Source organism: Calliphora vicina, chromosome 4, assembly GCF_958450345.1.
Source record: "Calliphora vicina chromosome 4, idCalVici1.1, whole genome shotgun sequence".
Taxonomy (NCBI): Eukaryota; Metazoa; Arthropoda; class Insecta; order Diptera; family Calliphoridae; genus Calliphora; species Calliphora vicina.
Window position 1 is genome coordinate 113,704,874 of NC_088783.1, and position 15,237 is coordinate 113,720,110.

Consider the following 15,237-nt stretch of genomic DNA (forward strand, 5'->3'; position numbering starts at 1 on the left):
TATTTAAACGTAATTGTTATCAGAAATTGTATTTATTTAGTGTTTCTTTTTTTTGCTTTAAAGATTAAGTCAATACCAGTCAGTTTCAATTTCTTTGATATTTTATGTATTAATTTAAAGATTAGATGAAAAAAAGAGGTGAGATAAAGTAAGATAGTTATAGGAAAATTCTCTGACAAATTTAAAGAATATTTTAAAAGAAAATGTTAAGTTAAGAAAGGTTTTAAAGTCATTGTGAAACTAGACTAGTGCAGAAGTTTCCACCATCAAAATATATGGGGCTGTATTTATTTTGTGATTCAGATCCAGAGCCAAAAGTATATATTGTGGTTCGTTAGTCCATCCGTCTGTCTAAAACTTTCTACCAACTTTTTTACAGGATTCATCACCGTCGAATATAACACTCTTTTTATACCCTACACCACCATAGTGGGGAGGGTATAATGCGTTTGTGCAGATGTTTGTAACGCCCAAAAATATTAGTCTAACACCAACCTTAAAGTATACCTATCACTTTCTGAGTTGATTAAACGATGTCCGTCCGTCCGTCTGGCTGGTCCATGTAAACCTTGTGCGCAGAGTACAGGTCGCAATTTTGAAGATATTTCGATCAAATTTGGTATATATTATTTTTTCGGCCCAAGGACAAAGCCTATTGAAACTGACTGAAATCGGTCCATTATTTCACCTAGCCCCCATACAAATGTCCTTCCAAAATTGGACTTTATCGTTCATAAATGTTTAATTTATATATGTATCTCCACAAATTCCGCTCCAAATAATTTTTATATATACAAAATTCATGTCACCAAATTTTGTTACGATCGGTCCATAATTAGTCATAGCTCCCATATAGACCCGCTTCCGAAAATCACTTTAACGAGCATAAATCTCTTAAAAATGTTGGTATACGCACAAAATTCAACATAGTTAACTTTAATATAGACATAAATCACACGACCTAATTGCATGGTGATCGGTCCATAATTGGTCATAGCTCCCATATAAGGCCCACTTACGAAAATCACTCAAAAATATAAATTATTGAAATTTTAAAAGAAAAATATTTTTGCTCTTTTACTTAGTGTAGGGTATTATATGGTAGGGCTTGACCCTTTGTCTCACTATAATTATTATTTTAAAGTTTATTATTTAGTTTAATCTGGTTTATTTATATTGTTTTCCTTTTAACAAATTGCCTTTCCTTGTTCTTTGCTATTAAATGGCAGCCATTTGTTTGCACTTGAGCTTCTTCTTCTTTATATGTAGCAAATAAACATGAAAACATGCGTTTTGTTTATTATTTACACTCACTTTCTATTACTCTCACTCTCCTTGCTTGAGCTGTATTTAAAATGGTGGCCGTTTGTTTACTAAATAACTGGCTTAATACTATCCTGTTGTTGCTGTAAATAAACTAACATCTCTGCTTGTTGCTACACTATCTCAATTTGTAATACTCTCGCTCTCCTTGTTTACATGTTTATTTGTTTTTCTCCTGTTTCCAACATGGCGGCCGTTTGTTTACTATATAACTGTGTTGATGCTTTCCTTTTAAACAAACATCTATACTTTACATTTAGTTTAGGGAATTGTGTTGTGATAGAGTGAGGTGGAGCGAGAGAGATTTCAAATTGTTGTTTTTGTTTTTTCTAGGCTATTGAAAGGGCAGCTGGATATTAATATGTTTTTGTAAACATTTTAGTCATTCTTAAATGTATTTTACTAACATTTAAAGCTTAATTTATAGCATTTTATAAATATTTATTGTTTGTTGCCAAATGTCAATCAATTATTAAATTAATGACAAATTGTTTAAGTATTTTGTAAAGTCTTGTTTGTTGCTTTTTTTCCAATAATTTTTTTTTTATGAAAAATAAACACAATTTTCAAAAATATTTTAATAATAGTATTTATTGCTTTTTGACATAAAATTGGACGTGACTGAATTGTGTTTTTTTTTGTTTTTTGTTGCTGTGACTAGGTATTAAAACATAAATGCTGTTATTAACTTATAATTAAATTTAAACGTTAATTATGAGAGAGAAACTTGCACTTTAAGTTTTGAGCAAAAATAAAATAAAAATTTTTTATCGAAATTTGTTTAAATTTAGCAATTTTTTATCTTTTTAAAGATAATAAACATAAATTTAAAATATTTGTGATGCCTTGGAATGTAAAAACCGACGTCATTTATAACAATTTGTTAAACAAATGACAGATATAGTCAAAGATAAAGAAAATAATATATAATTAAATTAAATTTATACAAAATAGTGATAGATTATGATTAATTACTTTAAAAAAAATAAATTGAAACACAATACGAAGCAAATAATTAAAAAAAAATTTAAGTTTTTTATTTTTCTTCAAGGAAACAGTGTAACCGGCGTTTAATTTTATCAATTTCATCAACTTATTTAATATCATTAACTTTTAGTTCTTTACCTTTATTTTTTTAATTGAAACACCTCAAGTTTTTTTAAGTAATTTATGACAAATAAACTCTTGTCAATAAATATTTATTTAATATTCTGTTGCACTTGAAATAAAAATGATTAAAAACTCAAAATTAAAAAATTTTCCAATAAAAAAAACCGAGATTTTCCTTTTATTTCGCTTTATTTACGCTTTACTTTACAATATCAATAAATGAATACTGAAAGTAATAGCAAAAAATTTTTTACTCGAAAGTATTTTATAAAATACCTTCTTGATTCATCAAGATTTTATTTTAAATTCATTTACTTAAAAACAACTTAACTCCCTCTCTACCAGTTAAGCTTTTAATTAAAGCTTTAATAGATAATGTAGCTAACAGAATTATTACTCATTTAAAATTTTTCTATACCATTTCTGTTATAAAAAAAGATGAGTTAATCGTTGAAAATTTTCTACAATATTGAAATAAAATATTAAAAAAACAGCACGTAGTAGTATCTAAGGAATCCCATAAATCCCCTGAACGGTATTGATTTTGTGATGGTTAAATTATGAATGGAATTTTAATGAATTACAATAGAATTGTGAGGGAATTTTTTTATATAAATACATGTTAAAAGTTAAGGTTAGAATTGAAAATAAATGTTTAACTATTAAATTACCAAATTATTGTTTTATGATAGGTTCAGTTTATAAATCAGACTATAGACGAAACTATAGACGAGACTATAGCGAGACTATAGACGAGACTATAGACGAAACTATAGACGAGACTATAGCGAGACTATAGACGAAACTATAGACGAGACTATAGCGAGACTATAGACGAAACTATAGGAGAGACTATAGCGAGAATATAGACGAAACTATAGCGACACTATAGACAAGACTATAGCGAGACTATAGACGAGACTATAGCGAGACTACAGACGAGACTATAGACGAGACTATAGATGAGACTATAAACGAAACTATAGACGAAACTATAGCGACACTATAGACAAGACTATAGCGAGACTATAGACGAGACTATAGCGAGACTACAGACGAGACTATAGACGAGACTATAGATGAGACTATAGACGAAACTATAGAAGAGACTATAGCGAGACTATAGACGAGACTATAAACGAAACTATAGCGAGACTATAGGCGAGACTATAGACGAAACTATAGACGAGACTATAGCGAGACTATAGACGAGACTATAGCGAGACTATAGACGAAACTATAGACGAAACTATAGCGACACTATAGACAAGACTATAGCGAGACTACAGACGAGACTATAGACGAGACTATAGATGAGACTATAGACGAAACTATAGACGAGACTATAGCGAGACTATAGACGAGACTATAGACGAAACTATAGACGAGACTATAGCGAGACTATAGACGAAACTATAGACGAAACTATAGCGACACTATAGACAAGACTATAGCGAGACTATAGACGAGACTATAGCGAGACTACAGACGAGACTACAGACGAGACTATAGACGAGACTATAGACGAGACTTTGGACGAGACTTTAGACGAAAGTTTAGACGAAACTATAGACGAGACTTAAGACGAGACTTTAGACGAAACAGTAGACGAGACTTAAGAAGAGACTTTAGACGAGACTATGGACCAGACTATATACGAGAGTAGAGTTGAGACTATAGACCAGACTTTGGACGAGACTTTGGACGAGAGTTAAGACGATACTTTAGACGAAACTTTAGACGAAACTATAGACGAGACTATAGACGAGACTATAGACGAGACTATAGATGAGACTATAGACGAAACTATAGACGAGACTATAGCGAGACTATAGACGAGACTATAGACGAAACTATAGACGAGACTATAGCGAGACTATAGACGAAACTATAGACGAGACTATAGCGAGACTATAGACGAAACTATAGGAGAGACTATAGCGAGAATATAGACGAAACTATAGCGACACTATAGACAAGACTATAGCGAGACTATAGACGAGACTATAGCGAGACTACAGACGAGACTATAGACGAGACTATAGATGAGACTATAGACGAAACTATAGACGAAACTATAGCGACACTATAGACGAGACTATAGACGAAACTATAGACGAAACTATAGACGAGACTATAGCGAGACTATAGACGAAACTATAGACGAGACTATAGCGGGACTATAGACGAGACTATAGACGAGACTATAGCGAGACTATAGACGAAACTATAGACGAGACTATAGCGAGAATATAGACGAAACTATAGCGACACTATAGACAAGACTATAGCGAGACTATAGACGAGACTATAGCGAGACTACAGACGAGACTATAGACGAGACTATAGATGAGACTATAAACGAAACTATAGACGAAACTATAGCGACACTATAGACAAGACTATAGCGAGACTATAGACGAGACTATAGCGAGACTACAGACGAGACTATAGACGAGACTATAGATGAGACTATAGACGAAACTATAGAAGAGACTATAGCGAGACTATAGACGAGACTATAAACGAAACTATAGCGAGACTATAGGCGAGACTATAGACGAAACTATAGACGAGACTATAGCGAGACTATAGACGAGACTATAGCGAGACTATAGACGAAACTATAGACGAAACTATAGCGACACTATAGACAAGAAAATAGCGAGACTACAGACGAGACTATAGACGAGACTATAGATGAGACTATAGACGAAACTATAGACGAGACTATAGCGAGACTATAGACGAGACTATAGACGAAACTATAGACGAGACTATAGCGAGACTATAGACGAAACTATAGACGAAACTATAGCGACACTATAGACAAGACTATAGCGAGACTATAGACGAGACTATAGCGAGACTACAGACGAGACTACAGACGAGACTATAGACGAGACTATAGACGAGACTTTGGACGAGACTTTAGACGAAAGTTTAGACGAAACTATAGACGAGACTTAAGACGAGACTTTAGACGAAACAATAGACGAGACTTAAGAAGAGACTTTAGACGAGACTATGGACCAGACTATATACGAGAGTAGAGTTGAGACTATAGACCAGACTTTGGACGAGACTTTGGACGAGAGTTAAGACGATACTTTAGACGAAACTTTAGACGAAACTATAGACGAGACTATAGACGAGACTATAGACGAGACTATAGATGAGACTATAGACGAAACTATAGACGAAACTATAGCGAGACTATAGACGAGACTATAGACGAGACTATAGACGAGATTTTAGACGAGACTATAGACGAGACTATAGACGAGATTTTAGACGAGACTATAGTCGAGACTATAGACGAGACTATAGACGAGACTATAGACGAGACTATAGCGAGACTATAGACTATACTATAGACGAAACTATAGACGAGACTATAGCGAGACTATAGCGAGACTATAGACGAAACTATAGACTATACTATAGACGAAACTATAGACGAGACTATAGCGAGACTATAGACGAAACTATAGACGAAACTATAGCGACACTATAGACAAGACTATAGCGAGACTATAGACGAGACTATAGCGAGACTACAGACGAGACTACAGACGAGACTATAGACGAGACTTTGGACGAGACTTTAGACGAAAGTTTAGACGAAACTATAGACGAGACTTAAGACGAGACTTTAGACGAAACAATAGACGAGACTTAAGAAGAGACTTTAGACGAAACTTTAGACGAGACTATGGACCAGACTATATACGAGAGTAGAGTTGAGACTATAGACGAGACTTTGGACGAGACTTTGGACGAGAGTTAAGACGATACTTTAGACGAAACTTTAGACGAAACTATAGACGAGACTATAGACGAGACTATAGACGAGACTATAGATGAGACTATAGACGAGACTATAGATGAGACTATAGACGAAACTATAGACGAAACTATAGCGAGACTATAGACGAGACTATAGACGAGACTATAGACGAGATTTTAGACGAGACTATAGACGAGACTATAGACGAGATTTTAGACGAGACTATAGTCGAGACTATAGACGAGACTATAGACGAGACTATAGACGAGCCTATAGCGAGACTATAGACTATACTATAGACGAAACTATAGACGAGACTATAGCGAGACTATAGCGAGACTATAGACGAAACTATAGACTATACTATAGACGAAACTATAGACGAGACTATAGCGAGACTATAGCGAGACTATAGACGAAACTATAGATGAGACTATAGACGAAACTATAGATGAGACTATAGACGAAACTATAGACGAGACTATAGCGAGACTATAGACGAGACCAACCAACCATAGACGAGACGAGACTATTGCGAGACTATAGATGAGACTATAGACGAGACTAGAGACAAGACTAGAGACGAGACTTTACGTTGAAATTATAGAAATTATTCAACTATAGCGTCATTTAAAGAAGAATCTGTCTAGATGACACTCAGTTTATAGATCAATCTGTAGACGAGACAATAGATTAGTACCCACATTTTTTACTTAACAAATAAATTCTTTTAAAACCCTAAATTTATGATATTTTTTATGGCATAAAACTAAAATTCAATGTCAGAACCTTTAGGTGCTTAAACCGTATAGTAGGATTTCACAATACGATAAGCAACTATTCCAGTGATAATTATACTAAATATTTAAATTAGGTTCTTCTTTTTTTCACACTACGTTGACTTTAGGTTACAATATATAAATATGAGAATAACAAAAACTAAATTATCTATTAAGAACACGTGCCATAAAAATATAAAAAATATGATTTATATAAAAGGTTTTTAAGAAGGTTTTGGTTGATAATTTTTAAATAATTTTTTTTCTTCAGAAGGTTCCGAGGTTTGTTGGCCTTTTGCTGGTCTTGAGTTATTGTAATGTTTTCTATTCAGTTTTCTCTTAGAACTGTAGCAGTTCAAAATCAAGGTAATTTTACAGATTGCTTTATCTGTTTCATAAAATTTAATTTATTTATTTATTAAATATATTTTAGTTTATTGTTAAATGTTTCATTATCTTTTGGTTGTTGTATTTTTTTTTTGCAGTTTTAATGCAGACTAAAGTTTAATATGAATCATTTGAAATATATAAATATCATGAGACCATAAAATTATTGAAATTCTATTTAACCACAAAACGTAAAAACCAAAAGGCATTTTATGTAAGCCATGTGTTTAAATATATTTAGATTAAAAAATGATTTAATAAATAAGCTATAGACGAGACTAGAGGCGAAACTATAGACGAGACTATAGCGAGACTATAGACGAGACTATAGATGAGACTATAGACGAAATTATAGACGAGACTAGAGAAGAGACTATAGACGAGACTAGAGACGAGACTATAGACTAGACAATAGACGAGACTATAGATGAGACTATAGACGAAATTATAGACGAGACTATAGCGAGACTAAAAACGAGACTATAGATGAGACTATTGACGAGACTAGAGACGTGACTAGAGACGAGACTATAGATGAAACTATAAACGAGACCATAGCGTGACTAAAGACGAGACTATAGATGAAACTATAGACGAAACTATAGTCGAAAATATAGACGAGACTATAGCGAGACTATAGACGAGACTATAGATGATACTATAGACGAGACTATAGACGAAACTATATACGAGACTATAGCGAGACAATAGACGAGACTATAGATGAGACTATAGACGAAACTATAGACGAGACTATAGCGAGACTATAGACGAGACTATAGACGAAACTATAGAGGAGACTATAGACGAAACTATAGACGAGACTATAGCGAGACAATAGACGAGACTATAGATGAGACTATAGACGAAAGTATAGACGAAACTATAGACGAGACTATAGCGAGACAATAGACGAGACTATAGATGAAACTATAGACGAAACTATAGACGAAAATATAGACGAGACTATAGCGAGACTATAGACGAGAATATAGATGAGACTATAGACGAAACTATAGACGAGACTATAGACGAGACTAGACGAAACTATAGAGGAGACAATAGACGAAACTATAGACGAGACTATAGCGAGACAATAGACGAGACTATAGATGAGACTATAGACGAAAGTATAGACGAGACTATAGACGGAACTATAGACGAGACTATAGACGAAAGTATAGACGAAACTATAGACGAGATCATAGACGAGAATATAGCGAGATAATAGACGAGACTATAGATGAAACTATAGACGAAAATATAGACGAGACTATAGTGAGACTATAGACGAGACTATAGATGAGACTATAGACAAAACTATAGACGAGACAATAGACGAGACTATAGATGAGACTATAGCGATACTATAAACGAGACTGTAGACGAAACTATAGACGAAACTATAGACGAGACTATAGCGAGACAATAGACGAGACTACAGATGAAACTATAGACGAAACTATAGACGAAAATATAGACGAGACTATAGCGAGACTATAGACGAGACTATAGCGAGACTATAGACGAGACTATAGACGAAGCTATAGAAGACTAGAGACTAGACTAGTGAAGTGACTATGGACGAGACTATGCTCAATACTATAGACTAGTTTAGAGATGGACTATAGACGAGACTATAGAAGAGACTATAGATGAGAATAGAGACTATACTATAGACCAGACTGTAGACGAGACGAGACTATAGCGAGACCATAGACGAAACTATAGATGAGACTATAGCGAGGCAATAGACGAGACTATAGATGAAACTATAGACGAAGCTATAGACGAAACTATAGACGAAAATATAGACGAGACTATAGCGAGACTATAGACGAGACTATAGACGAAACTATAGACGAAACAATAGACGAGACTATAGCGAGACTATAGACGAGACTATAGAGGAGACTATAGACGAAACTATATACGAGAATATAGCGAGACAATAGACGAGACTATAGATGAAACTATAGACGAAACAATAGACGAGACTATAGCGAGACTATAGACGAGACTATAGACGAAACTATAGAGGAGACTATAGACGAGACTATAGCGAGACTATAGACGAAACTGTAGAGGAGACTATAGCGAGACTATAGACGAAACTATAGACGAGACTATAGCGAGACTATAGACGAGACTATAGCGAGACTATAGACGAGACTATAGCGAGACTATAGACGAGACTATAGCGAGACTATAGACGAGACTATAGCGAGACTATAGACGAGACTATAGCGAGACTATAGACGAGACTATAGCGAGACTATAGACGGAACTATAGAAGACTAGAGACTAGACTAGTGAAGCGACTATGGACGAGACTATGCACAAGCCTATAGACTAGTTTAGAGATGGACTATAGACGAGACTATAGAAGAGACTATAGATGAGAATAGAGACTATACTAGAGACTATACTAGAGACGAGACTATAGACGAGACTATAGCGAGACTATAGACAAGGCTATAGATGAGACTATAAACCATACTATAGAGAGACTATAGCGAGACTATAGACGAGACTATAGACGAAAATATAGAGGAGACTATAGACGAAACTATAGAGGAGACTATAGACGAAACTATAGACGAGACTATAGACGAGACTATAGACGAAACTATAGAGGAGACTATAGACGAGACTATAGCGAGACTATAGACGAGACTATAGAAGACTAGAGACTAGACTAGTGAAGCGACTATGGACGAGACTATGCACAAGCCTATAGACTAGTTTAAAGATGGACTATAGACGAGACTATAGAAGAGACTATAGATGAGAATAGAGACTATACTATAGACCAGACTGTAGACGAGACTATAGACGAGACTAGAGATGAGACTAGAACGATACTACAGACGAGGCTGAAGACGAGACTATAGACCTGACGTTAGACGAGAGTATAGACTAGACACTCTAGATTACTTAGAGACACTTAAGTGACAATTGTCTTCACGCTAGATTACCTGGGATGTATAAACTGAACAACTGACTTCTACAAAGAGCACATACGTATGAAATTACCCAAAATATATGAATTGGAGTCAGGCTAGTGAGCAGAAAATTACTGTTTATGAGGGATACATTGACTTCATGCTTAACTGCTGGGAATTTGAAAAATAAACAGACCAAAAATATTAAACAATTTCTAACATAATAATAGTAAAAAAACAGCTAAATAAATAGAATAAAATTAAATTTTAATTATTCTAATAAAAACAATAATAGAATACTACAACTCTAAGCTTTATAAACAAATAACAAAACGGTAAATATCATAAATAGTTATAAACAATTATTATTATTGCCTTTTTTTGTGTTTACAAATAAAATTATGATAAAAAAAACAAAACTTTTTTTTGGGCTGAAATAAAAGTCATTGAACTTTTATTACATAAAAGGGAAAATATGCAAAAATTTAAAATCAATTTCTTTAAGTGTTTCTTTAAAAAAAGCACCTGAAATAATCATTACTTCACTTTAGCATTCTAGTATTCCAAACTCGTTTCCATAAATTTCTAAATAAACAAATAAATCACAAAATATTTTGTGAATTTTGTATTTAGTTTCATAATCTTTTAGAATTTTAGTTTTTTAGAAATTCATTGAGGTTTTTTTTGTTGTTTTGTTTTTAAATGACATGCCAGTGCATGACTTACAAAATATTTTTTTTTTTTTAAAAAAAAACGTGCAATTTATAAATAGAGACACGCAAAAATTGAAATGACAATAAATGAATGATAAATTTATAAAATGTAGACAACAACAAATACAATAAATAAGGTAATGACACTGAAAATTCATTCCATTATGGTTGATAGCACCAGGGTTGCCGTTAAAAATTTGGCGAATTAGCAAAAAATTGTTTTGTTTTTTTTGTAATTAATGTCAAGGTTAAGAATTTTGTTTTGGGGCTGATAAGTAAATTTACCAAAAATAAAAAAAAAATAATGTGTAAATAAACAAATATGGAGAAATTTGTTGAAACAAAAAAAAACTAAATACCTGTTAAAGTAAATATTTCAGACCCAAAACTGTGTAAATTTAATTTTAGAACATGAAAAAAAACTTGACAAAATCCTAACAATTTAAAAAGTATTACAAAGCTTTATAGACTATCGAAATTCTATATAGGAGATTGAAAATAAGTGTTTAGATGAGTAAATATTTAAATTTTCAGTTTTGTACTATTTTGAAAAAAAGTACCAAAAAAGTACTTTTTGGAAAATGTCTCAAAACCTCTAAAAAAAATTAAAATATTTGGACTTGATGATTTTATATTGTTTTTTTTATTTAAAAGCTTCAATTTTAAATTTTTTACAATTTTGAAAAAAGTACCAAAAAAGTACTTTTTTGAAAAATCACCAAATAAGTTATTTTTAATAATTTTTTAAGATACAACTAATTAGATTGTTGCATTTTTTACTAGGTTTATACATAAAAACTATTCTAAATAGTTTGATTTTATATTTGAAAATATTTAACCCGAAAATACCAAAAAGTACTTTTTTAAAAAAAAAAAAATCAAGTTACTAATTTTCAACACTTAAAAACGTATTCAAATAAGTGAATACTTAGTTTTCATAACATTTTTGGAATTTAAAATGTTGTAAATACTTATATTATCAATTTTGAAAAAAGTACCAAAAAAAAGTACTTTTTTGAAAATGTTCCAAAAGCTTTAAAAACTTTAAAATATTTGTATTTTATGATTTTATATTGTTTTTTTTTAATTTAAATTGCTGTAAATATTTAAATTTTCAGTTTTGTACGATTTTGAAAAAAAGTACCAAAAAAGTACTTTTTTGAAAATGTTTCAAAACCTCTAAAAAACTATTAAAATATTTGGACTTTATGATTTTATATTGTTTTTTTTATATTTAAATTGCTGTAAATGCTTAAATTTCCAATTTTTTACGATTTTGAAAAAAGTACCAAAAAAGTACTTTTTTGAAAAATCACCAAATAAGTTATTTTTAACTATTTTTTAAGATAAAACTTAAATTTGAAATGATTGTACTATTTTTGAAAAAAGTACCAAAAAAGTACCTTTTTGAAAACATTTCAAAATCATTAAACCTTTTGATTTTATATTATTTTTGCTCTAAATATTTAAATTTCAATTCTTTTGTAATATTTTGAAAATGTTCCAAAACACTTAAATGGTTGAAATTTAAAATTTTGAGCTATTTTTGAAAAAGTACCAAAAAAGTACTTTTTTTGGAAAACTTGAAATTATTAATTTTTAAAGCTTAAAATCATTAATGGGTTGAAATTTAAAATTTTGAGCTATTTTTTTAAAAAGTACCAAAAAAGTACTTTTTAAAAATGTTGCAAAACCCTTAGAAATATTTAGATTTTTAGAATTTAAACCATTTAAGTGCTTTAAAAAACTATAATTACTTAAATTTTCCATTTAGTACTATTTTGAAAAAAGTACCAAAAAAGTACTTTTTTTGGAAAACTTGAAATTATTAATTTTTAAAGCTTAAAATCATTTAAATGGTGTAAATTTACAACTTTGAGCTATTTTTAAAAAAGTACTTTTTAAAAATGTTGCAAAACCCTTAGAAATATTTAGATTTTTAGAATTTAAACCATTTTAAGTGCTTTAAAAATTTATAATTACTTAAATTTTCAATTTGGTACTATTTTGAAAAAAGTACCAAAAAAGTACTTTTTTTGTAAAACTTGAAATTATTAATTTTTAAAGCTTAAAATCATTTAAGTAATTGAAATTTACAATTTAGAGCTATTTTTAAAAAAGTACCAAAAAAGTACTTTTTGAAAAATGTTCAAAACCCTTAAAAATATTTAGATTTTTCGATTTTAAACAATTTTAAGTGCTTTAAAAACTATAATTACTTAAATTTTCATTTTAGTACTATTTTGAAAAAAGTACCAAAAAAGTAATTTTTTGGAAAACTTGAAATTATTAATTTTTAAAGCTTAAAAACATTTAAATGGTTGAAATTTACAATTTTGAGCTATTTTTTAAAAAGTACCAAAAAAGTACTTTTTGAAGTACTTAAAAAAACTTTGATTTTTCGAATTTAAACCATTTTAAGTGCTTTAAAAAAACTATAATTACTTAAATTTTCAATTTAGTATTATTTTGAAAAAATACCAAAAAAGTACTTTTTTTGGAAAACTTGAAATTATTAATTTTTAAAGCTTAAAATCATTAATGGGTTGAAATTTAAAATTTTGAGCTATTTTTTTAAAAAGTACCAAAAAAGTACTTTTTAAAAATGTTGCAAAACCCTTAGAAATATTTAGATTTTTAGAATTTAAACCATTTAAGTGCTTTAAAAAACTATAATTACTTAAATTTTCAATTTAGTACTATTTTGAAAAAAGTACCAAAAAAGTACTTTTTTTGGAAAACTTGAAATTATTAATTTTTAAAGCTTAAAATCATTTAAGTGGTGGAAATTTACAATTTTGAGCTATTTTTTTAAAAAGTACCAAAAAAGTACTTTTTGAAAAATGTTCCAAACCCTTAAAAATATTTAGATTTTTCGATTTTAAACAATTTTAAGTGCTTTAAAAACTATAATTACTTAAATTTTCAATTTAGTACTATTTTGAAAAAAGTACCAAAAAAGTACTTTTTTGTAAAACTTGAAATTATTAATTTTTAAAGTTTAAAATCATTTAATTGGTTGAAATTAACAATTTAGAGCTATTTTATAAAAAGTACCAAAAAAGTACTTTTTGAAAAATGTTCAAAACCCTTAAAAATATTTAGATTTTTCGATTTTAAACCATTTTAAGTGCTTTAAAAATTTATAATTACTTAAATTTTCCATTTAGTACTATTTTGCAAAAAGTACCAAAAAAGTACTTTTTTTGTAAAACTTGAAATTATTAATTTTTAAAAATATGTACCTGTTTTTTTCTAGCTTTCGTTACTTTTTTGTATTGAAATTCAATATTATGCAGTTTTCTGTAAGTTTTTTGTGAAGACACTATTTATGTAATTAAATTATTGTATTTAAATTCGTTAGTTTTGTATTTTACTTATGGAAATATCAAAATATTCCAAGATCAAACTTTTTAATATTTAAAGTATTTCATTTTTTTATTAATTGTTTTCAATTTGAATAATTAGTTTGAATTATTCACTTGTCGTTTTAGTTATCGGTCGAACTTTAAACTTTTTACGTAATTTCTTACTTTTTATTATCAATTTTTAGTTTTTTTTTTTAATTATTTTTGTTTTCTTTCAACTTTTTTTTTAATTAAATTCATTATTTCTCTAATGTTTTAATTTTTTCGCATATTCATTTAAAGATAATCTTTGAAAAATTATCTTTAGCACTAAAAGAAACCCGTTAAAAAAATGTGAATTAAAATAAAAAACAAACTGACGGACTGACTGACTACCAAGAATTAAAGTGAAACTTGGCCAAATGACACGTTACAACTGAAAATATTTGCAAAGTGAAACATTGACAGAACCGCATACCAGCACATGGGTTCTACTACGCCAACAACAACAACAAAAACCACACCAGTATAAATATTAACAACAACAGCATAGTAAAATAAAAATACTTCAAAATATAGGTAGACTATATTTAAAACTGATAAGAACACCACAATTTTTTTTATAGAGTTTTAACTTTTATAGGTTGGGGGATGGGGGAAACACTCAGTAATAAAAACAAAATTTAAGAAGAAAAAAAACTATAAAATAACAATCTTTTAGCAAAAAGCGTTTCAATATTTTTTATATTTCTAGGTGTGTGTTTGTAAGGCCAGTGCGTGCTGAAGAAAATTTTCTTAATGAATTTCTAGGGTGAAACTACCCCAACAAATTAATTGTTTTCT

General features: G+C 30.1%; 1 protein-coding gene across 2 annotated transcripts in view; it reads right to left on the bottom strand.

Moving 5' to 3' along the window:
• Window positions 1-15,237, bottom strand: part of LOC135957084 (uncharacterized) — a 149,113-nt gene that overhangs the window by 7,302 nt on the left and 126,574 nt on the right. The window contains exon 1 of one of the 2 annotated variants that reach the window (XM_065507750.1): window positions 14,293-14,459. The exons of the other annotated variant lie outside the window; for it this stretch is intronic. The gene's annotated coding sequence lies outside the window, so the exon portion shown is untranslated. Of the gene's footprint in view, window positions 1-14,292; window positions 14,460-15,237 lie in introns of those variants that run through there. 2 annotated transcript variants of the gene reach the window in all.